General features: G+C 37.9%; 1 long non-coding RNA gene across 1 annotated transcript in view; it reads left to right on the top strand.

Annotated features, from left to right (window-relative positions):
- Nucleotides 1-2,443: 2,443 nt before the first annotated feature.
- The window catches only part of LOC310899536, a 46,074-nt gene continuing 38,690 nt past the window's right edge, over nucleotides 2,444-9,827 (top strand). The window contains exons 1-2 of the long non-coding RNA XR_014584368.1: nucleotides 2,444-2,728; nucleotides 3,226-3,275. This is a non-coding gene — a long non-coding RNA (uncharacterized lncRNA). The remainder of the gene's footprint in view (nucleotides 2,729-3,225; nucleotides 3,276-9,827) is intronic.

The raw sequence follows: 9,827 nt of genomic DNA, 5'->3' as shown, positions 1-9,827 counted from the left end.
GCTGTCACATCATGAACATAGCTGTTTGAACAAGTCAAGCAAAAGCAATTACCGCATTGTGTGCATGGTGAAGTGTAGCAGAGTGCAGAAAGAGGAATGAACTGTTTTACTATTTGTAGGAATTTAATTTTGCACTTTGCATTTCAGGTGACCCAGATGAGCAAAGAGTATGATAAAAGATTTCCTTTTGTCTGTATAAACACTTCAGGATTGCTTTATGTGTGTGAAGGGAAAACAAAAGTTGCATGGTAAGAGCCGACTTAGATTTTGTTAGATACCCACCCTTTGTATCTGATAAAGTATGAGGATTGCAGCATTGGGGGGGGGGGGGAACCAACCCAACAGTCTGCAGATGATAAGTCAAACTTGTGACTCAGAATTGCACTATGCAACTGTTACTTATGCAGTAGTTGCCAAAATGAGAAGGAGGGCAGAATTCAGTCTCATCTGTAGAGGGATATGTTGTAAAGAACAAATGTTAGCACTCATCTGAAGTTCTGTGGAAATCTGTCTTGCGTTAGCACAGGAAGAAAACATCTCTCTTTGCTTGAAAAGTAAGCAAGACATTCACAGCAATTTTTTAAATTTCATAAATGGCTTTGTAAACAGAGTCTATGTGAGAGTGTTTCATTCTGTATCAAGTATCTTTTCTAACCACCACGTTCTTTTTCCCACAGGAAAATATAGTAAGTTACAGGTGATAACTAAATATTATTACATATAGCAATAGAGGGATGTTGTCTTCATTTCACAAGAAGTCAGGAGGAAAACTGATAAAAACAATCATTTGTTTCATTCCTTAAAACTTTTTTTTTTGTGCTTAACAGAAGAATAGCCCCTGAATTAGGAATGTTTTGCAACAAAACTAAACAAAAATGTTTCTTTTCCTTTTCAACAAAATTTAGTCCAAGACTTCATTTATTCAGCAATGCACCAACAACCTATCTTAAGCCCAGTCGTAGGAATTTCTTGGTCAACAGTCTGTACCATTTGCTTTGTACAAGATATTTAACACTTTGTACAGAACAGTGCCCAGGTCACGTGAACAAGTTCCATCTATATTGGCCAAAAAAAGGTCACTAAAACTTGACTTTGCTTGAGGCAAATGGAAAGAAACAGTCACAATGTGGTGCTAAATTAGTGGCTGTAGGGCTTGTATTCTGTTGTTATTTACAAGCTCTGAATAAAGAGAGCTATGAGGATATATGTAAACCTTTCCCAGGCTAGAACAGCCATTCATTGTTATTCGCTCCTAAATAGGCTGCCTGTGTTGTTTCTGATAACTCGTGGAAAAAGTAGGTGGCCTTTAACAAAAGTTTTGGATGCCTTTGCAATTGTATGTACATGAAAAAGTCAATTGACTCCTTTGTGTGCAACAGCATAAAGTAGAAAGTGAGGAGATAATGTGTTTTCAAATACAACATTACATCATCGCTGAAAACATTGATGAATGCATTTAAGACCTTGGGTGGCCAGCAATTTTTACCCAGTATAAAATTAGAGGCATTACTGTAGAAAAATAAACCTGTGCAGGAAAATGTCCTAATGGAGTAATCTCAGGGAAATAAGCACTGTCATTCAAGTAGCCTGTGCAAAAGCATTTTGGCTTTTTAGCCACTCCTTACTAGAAGAGTCAGGAACTCAGCCCAAAAGATAAGTTAAATCAATCAAGAGTTCATGTAACGCTCAATGATTTCAGTTTTCAAGGGCACACTATATGCTACTAAGCTTTTCACTGATGACAAACTGCAGGGTGCAAGGAATTAACATGAAATAATGGGAATTTGACTCTTTCAACATACAAAGTGAGTTGTGTTCCACACAAAGTGTGTTGAAATGTCATTTTCTTAATTGAATGTACTGAAACCAAGAAATAATTCATGAATTATATTTAAATATAAATGTAATTCTGAAAACAATGCTCTGTGTAATTACGCAAAATCAGATAATGCAACAATGAGAAGTTATTCTAGCAGAATATCACTTATGACCGATGCCCAGCCTATCACCGAGCAGCCGGCCCCCCACCCCGGCCAGCCACCCCTATATATTGTTTAGCCTGACGTCAGATGGTATGGAATACCCCTTTGGACAGTTTGGGTCAGCTGTCCTGGGTCTGTCCCCTCCCAGCTCCTGCTGCACCCCTAGCCTGCTCGCTGGCAGGACAGAGCGAGAAGCCGAAAAGTCCTTGGCCTGGTGTAAGCACTGCTCTGCAACAATTAAAACATCAGCATGTTATCAGCGCTCTTCTCATCCTAATCCAAAACATAGCACCCTACCAGCTACTAGGAGGAAAATTAACTCTGTCCTAACTGGAACCAGGACACTCATGTGCTTGATTTTTTTTTTTTCTGATGGAGATGGCTACTCCTTTGTCATTACTACATGGCTGCTGCTTTTTTCTAATTGCTACTGATTAAAGTATTCAACCTCTATGGCCAGTTAATATATTTTTCTTTTGTTTTGCTTTGTTGTATTATAATCACACAGTGGGGGAAATAGGGATATATGCAGAAATATACATCTCTACTCAGTTTTGAAGCAGGATATCACAGCTTTGTGATATCTTGCTAGTGTGTGAGGGGCTGCTTCCTCCTGGACAGGTTGTGGGCTGTGGTGAGAGGCACTGCTCAACAAGGCCAGGAGCCACAGCCCTGCAGAACACAGGAATCCCACTTCTCAAGGTTTTCAGAGTCTCAGCAAGAACTTGAGGTCCCGCCTCTTACAGGTGAGATGCTACAGTCATTCAGCACACTGTTGTGTATCTGGTATCTGGTTCTTGCACAAGGCAGGAACCAGATACCAGATAGCCAGTCCCAGTGGTGATCTTCTCACTTGAAGCATGGCTGTTAATAAGTATTTAGAGTCGATCATATGTAAGCATTGAACAGTTGCCCTGTTTTATTCCTGCCCCCCACTTCTATACACAGATTGAGAATGGAAATAATATGGAAAAGGCTGGGAAGTCAACTATGGCAATTATTTTCAACATTTGTGTTGCATTTCACTGGCCACTGTGGAGTCCTCAGTTTTGCTGTATTTATCGTATTTGCTTTCATGGAACATTGACAGAAAACTGAGCTAGTTAGTAGTTCTTGTTGTTCTATAGCTGAGAGATTTTTTGGTCATGACCTCTGAAGACTTATAGCCTTAGTGCTCTCCTGAGACACCAGGACTTCTAAGATCCAAGGAAGTCATATTATGTGGCTTTTTCCCTTTTTCTAGAAGCATCTAAAAAAAACTGGAGGCTGCTGTGGTATATGAAGAATTGACAGGTATGTAAAAGCACCCTGTCTCGATTTCCTAAGTCTGCTTTGTTCATGGAACTGCATACTTTATAGTTTGACTTTTACACTCTGTTGTAATGATTCTTTCCATCTGAGTGCATCATACTATAGAAAGCTAATTGACTTTGACTTCTTTGCTTCTGTTCCCAGTGGGATAATGCCAGTTGTAATTCTTTTATTGATTGTTTAGAGCAATTAGCAGAAAACAAATTTCTCCAAAGAACAGATAATTTGGTTTTGTTGCTCTCTACCATTAAAGCTAAACAATTTGTTATCTGAAAAAAAATAATAATAATAGGAAACACATTCCGTCTGTTTATTAGCTGAAGAGAGACAGGTTACCTCATCATTAATGTCATCGGTAATTAGCGCTCTTGTGCTGCCACCATCTGCACCAGTGGCTGGCAATCTGTCAGCAGCTTCAAATGCCAGGGCTGATTGTGTTTATCTGTGCCAAACAATGGGCAGACCGTGTGTGATCCTGAAATTTGTAAACAGTAGTTGGCTAATGTAATTTAACTAGGCAGTTTTGTTATATGTCTGACTGCTGCTCTGGGAAGGACATGAGACTTTAAACCTCCAGGGCAATTCCCAGTCATTGGGTCACCAGCACTAGGCCCAGAATGTCATTCCCAATTAATCAGGTTTCTGATGGTCACAACTGGTTTTTGTTTCCATCTGGGACGAGGTCTGGAAAGGCCTTGTGGTCAGGGTGGTGGGGCCTGCCCTCACATTCCATCAGCATCACCGGCCTCCACGATCACCAGCTGATAAACCCTGACATGTCTCATGGAGGTCTCATGGAGGCCTCTTAGTTGTTCTGTAGTAGGTAGCTTCTCATTCCACCCCAGACTGGATTTTATTTTACACTGGCAGAAGCTTCTTTAAAGAACAATCAAACAAACAGAAAAGTAATGGAAAAAGAAGTAGTGCTCTAGTATTTAAGCAATAATGTTATTCTTTTACTGGCTTTTTGCTCTGCTGTTCTTGATTAAAACAACAACAACAACAACAACAACCATCATGTTTGAGTTTAATTTTGTTGTTTTATTTTGAGCAGAAAAAGATCTGAAAATTCTGACTATCTAATAAAATAGCTTAGGAGCGTCAGAGGCTCTTGAGGTCATACATACAGGGATTTGAAAACTTGTGTGAGAATACATTTGTAAAGGTGGAGAGCTGATTGCCATGGTTAAATTTGCATCATAGTTACTATAAACTAACTGATTGCACATGTAAGTAGTTAGTGATTTACTTGCTTACTAATTTTTCATTGGTACCTTCATGTTCTTTGCATTCAGTCATGTGAATAATGTGTACAAGTAAAGGTGGAAATTAAGTGCTTTCTTTGGCACATGCTTTTGAAGCCTTCCTTAAGATGTATTCAGGTATCCTAATAATGGAATATTAGGATTAGTGAGTGTGAACAGTGCTTATCGCTAATTCCTGGGCATTTTCCTCTTTGGGGCTACTGGAGAAGAAAGCTATTAAAGATGTTAAGTCCCGTTGGTATTGTAGAAAAGACGATTTCATAACTGCATAGTAATGTAAAATTTCCAAGGGACTGCTAGATGTTTGCCTTTGGTGCATGAATCCTAAGCATGAATCAGGGAATAATCTCTTTCTGATGAGAGAAAATGCAGCTGCCACTGAAAACTTTGAATCTCAGTCTAGGTTGAGAGGAATCATGAATTTCAGGGAGCCCATTATACTGTATTGCTAAAGATATATTATTGATTATTGATATTTATTTACAAATGGTAGTTTGCATATATGACTGATCCAATGCACCTTGAATTGAAATATTTATTTGGGTTTCAATAGGTTATTAAGTAAATGTATTGCATACAGATTTTTACAGAATTTGCTGCCTTCAGGTACCACAAGAAGCAGTCCCTCATAAGGACTGTAAACTAAAGATGGAATAAATATGTCATGAAAAGGTGTTTAATATCCAATAAGAATACTCTTGTAGGCTATAAGAATCTTTTGTTTTCCCATTTAATTTTGTGTCATTTTAGTTATTTCTTTATGTGGTGTGCCCTTTTACATATTATAGAATATAATTTTGACGATATATGTATTTGTTTAACCAGAGGCAGATCAATAGAGAACAGTCATTTTAGCTTTCAGATTAGACGAGTAAAAAAAAGGTTTTAATAGCAGTGTAGAGATGTTCTAGACTTTAATCATAACTCCTCAGCAACTTTTTTTACATGTAAATCAGAAAACCATCAGAATAAATAAATGTAGACACTTAAATTAAATATGATGTCAATACTGTAAATCCAACATCAATTTACTGTATCACTGAGCTCTTTAAAATGATAGCATTCCTTGGCTTCATTTAGCATTATATTCATTTAGTATTTAGTATATTGGCTTCACTTAGTATTAACTAATTCCAGGTGAGTCACCTCAGACAACAAAACCCACTCTTTGTAGACATCCACCACTCAGGGCATGAGGTAACAATTCTCCAGGGATATGTGTAGGTGTGAGAACATTTTGTTATGGCATGATAACTAACATTCCTTTATTCCTCTTTAGTTTACACTCTTTTATATATCAATTTTTGTTAAATTCTGCATTTGGCTAATGTACACACGTCTTAGTACCCCATTTAATGAACATAATATGTCCACCAGGTAGTTTATGAGGCTCTCAGACATAGTGATATATATTAATATGTAATACTGCAAAGCTAATAAATTCTATTTAGCCCAAGAGGACAGAAAGTACTTTCCAGATGCAGGGCTGGAGCCTTCTGCTCGAGATCACTGAAATCGTTGGGAAGACTTATGCTGACCTCCTTAAATGTTAAAATAGGGAAGACAAAAACTCTCTGGAGATCAAACTGGGGGGTAGAGGTTATAGGTCTCCATTACCAGTACAAAATCTTCTTGGAGACAAAGGTTCAGTCACAAGTTGCCTAATAGCTCTTCTGAGGTACTTCTGTGTGACTCTTGGCATATCAATATGATTTAGCTGATTTCAGGTATCGAAACTGTTTTTACTTGAACTAAAGAGGAAAGCTTAGAGCTGCCATTATCACCACAAGGGATGGGAGTCATGAGCAGGTGGCTACAGTCATCTCAGATACTCACAAGTATCCTGCCCAGGCCGTGATGGCCAGTTATGCTACCGGCAGAATTGAAGATGATGGGAAATGAGCAGTCCCTTCGGACTTTACTCTCTGTTGTCATCTTTATATTATCAGTACTATAATGCCACTGTTAGGGAAAGATCAGGAAGACAGGGAGTTTAAATTAGAGGGGAAGCAAGATTGGGGTGGAGGGGAAGCACATGGAGAAACGTAACACTTCTGAATTTTCAGATAATTTAGTTTGTATTTCATCACCCTCCTCCTTTGCCCTGTGGATGTTTCATACAGTACAGCCAGAGTCAAGAGGAATGTAAAGCTGTAATTTTGGTGAAGTATTGTAGTGATGTGAACACACCCCCAAGAGTCTTTGAAGAGTATTTGAATTTTTCTTTAGCGAACAAAGCAGGATGGGCAATCTCCTGTCTTTGTGAATGTGAATGGACAAGCACATGCTCAGAATCATCACACTACCAGATGTTAAGAGGGATATCTGTAGACTGCAGGTTTACTTGCCAGGTTGCAGGGTATAGAACAGTTGGGAATCATTTATTTGACTAATTCTGGATGTGTTCCCTCACCATTATAAATCCTAAGCATCCTGCATTATTTCAGAACTACCAACTCCATATTTTGTAGCTTCTTTTCTTTACCCCAGCTTCTCCCCTGCTCTTCACAGCTTTTCTTTATTCTGTGTTGTTTTTGCATACATTTTCAGATTTATTGTATTAACAGTCAGGTTTTGAGATTGTTTTGAGTTGTACTGGCACTGACATTTTCAGTTGGTAAAGCTGTCCAGAGCACTTCAATATAACTCTCTTCTGGCAGTGCTGTGAGCAGTGCGTCAGCAGTGGGTATCAAATGTGAGCTACTGCAGGTCAGATTTCATGGTGCCTGCTGGTATTTATGGGGATGGAAAAATTAAAATGGATTTGCCCAGTATATTGCAGCAAATGCAAATAAAGGGCTCTTGAATATGAATCCCTCATCCATCATAACTGCTGAGTGCAGAGCATAGATGGGACAAAGCCAAACCTATGTATCAGACCTAAGTGATAAAATAAGGAAAAGTGAGGGTTAGTAAGAGTGATCATTGACAGAAATCCACTGAAGTCAGTAGATGTGTATTTGCTTACTGATGCAATCCCATAGCAAGCTTATATTTCATCTTTGACCACAGAATGTGAAGCTTAACTCTCTGAAGCTTCACTTTCTTTCTCTCCTTTTTATTACAATGCATCTCATGTTGAAGAGGGAACACACCAAAGACGAAAATGTCTAGAAATAACATACTAAAATTTCTTTCAGCAGTTTTTCTGCTAAGAAAGGTTGGTCGACAGGGACATTAGATGCATCCCATTGTTTCTGTCACCAATATTGACACCTGAGCTGAGAAAATTAACATATATTTTGTATGTGTATATATATATTTACTTGTCTCCAAATGTTTGGATCATGGCAAACAAATCCATTTCGGGTATAAGTCACACTTTATTAAAAGTAGTCAAACCTAAAATATGCTTCTTTGATGCTAATAAGAGCTGTTGCCAGAATAAACTTCCCTGCAGTCCTGATGGACCTGAATTAGCAACAAACAGACAGTCACTGTATTAACATCTGTGGTACAACTAAGAACTGCTTCATATTTTTGCGTATATTGTTACTTCAGATAATTAAATTTTAGATCATTACAATCACTTCTCATTGATAAAAAGGATTCTTTATTTTGGCATACATCCTCTGATATAGACTGAGTTTTGAACACCAACTTGTGGTGTACAGTTTTGCAAGTGCAGGTCTTGAAAGATTTCACAAAATTCTTTGCACAAATGTGTGTGCTTACTTTTGAATGTTTGATTTAAAGACTTCTTTTTTTTTTTGGATTTAAAGACTTTTATGGATTATTTCCTATTCTGAATCTAAGCTTTGAGAATGCTTTTTTGGGAGTTTTAATCTGATATAGGAAAAGAGGATAACTTTTTCAATCTGGATGCATAGACTACATACGCAAACAGGAACGGAAATTGCCTAGAGAGCTTTCATGCTTCAAGTACATTGTGTGATTATTTTTATATTCAGCCATGAACACATTCTGTGGTAATATTCCACTTTTATTTTACAGGATCAAATGAAGACTGAGACATTAAAAGCAGGGTGTAAAAGAAATGAAAAAATGTCAGTAAGAGCAGCTGATGAAAACCTTATTAAAAAGTTATGCATGTCAGGCTGTGTTCCTTCTGTAATGTATATGTTTGTAATAACAGCTCTGAATTCTTCAGGGACCTATAAGTAATAAAGAAAATTGGTCAAGCAAAAAAAAAGAAGTTATTGGAAACTTGAGTATTGCTGGGTCCCATAGAACACAAACTACATCTGCATAAAATAAACCTGTGCCCTGCTGATAGCTTTTATTTTGTTCCCCTTGTATATATAATTTTGTTTGCTCAAGTTGACCTTACTTCAATAAATGTTTTATGATTTTACGGGGAGAATGATGTCCCCAGTTTCTGTAAGTAGTTTATAACAAATGTAAAACTGGACAGGACAGGCAGTGTCACCAAGGAGAAGGTTACCCTCTCACCTACAATGGAATTTCTGGTGTTAATATATTTGTCCCATTTGAGGAATAGGATAACTAAGGTAAAGAAGGCAGAATGGTCCAAGCATTGCAAATATTCCTGGGAGCAAGCCACAATGTGGAATCAAATTAGAAGACTCCACCACAAAGAGTCAGGCTCTTAAAAAAAAAAGAAAAAAAAAAAAAAGGGAAACCAATGATGAATTGCAGTGAAGGGGAAACTAGTTACTTGCCTAGAAAGACAGAAACTGAAAGAGTCAGGAATAGAGTCCAAAGTTAGAAAGGAAACAAAACCTATGGACTTTGAGCAAAAGTTGCACAAAAGCTGTCCCCTTTAATATGCCCGATTACCTAAAATTATGTTTGAAACTCTTAGATTAACATGAATTTCCTTCTGTAAACAGAAGGAAAAACCTTTGTGCTCAGCAAAGCTTTGAGATGGGACAAGCAAGTCTTACCAAGAAAGACTTCGGCTCTTTCCTGGTTTCTTTCTTGGTTCTGCTCTGTCAGAAAAAGGTTGTTGATCTTAGTGGGCTGCCTTGAGTAAACCTCATGATAGCAAACTGTTAGAAATTATGAAGCTAGAGAAGTGAAAGAACGTGAAAAGTTCAATATTTCCTTGCCTTTGAGAATATGGAATAGAAGGAAGGAAGGAAGGAAGGAAGGAAGGAAGGAAGAGGTGATTAAGATTACAAAGATGATGGCTTGTTGGAGGAAGTAGCATTCATTCCCCTAGATTGCCATGGTGAATGCAATGCCTATCAGATGCTTGTAAATGTGGTCTTGAACTGCTGTACTGGACTTCAGCCATAGACTTGAAGCAAATACAGTTTTGAAAATGTGGTGCTATGGGATCTGT

Source organism: Anser anser (assembly GCF_964211835.1).
Source record: "Anser anser genome assembly, chromosome: 4".
Classification (NCBI taxonomy): Eukaryota; Metazoa; Chordata; class Aves; order Anseriformes; family Anatidae; genus Anser; species Anser anser.
Note: the sequence above shows the minus strand (reverse complement) of the source record. Positions and strands in the feature narration are given on the sequence as shown.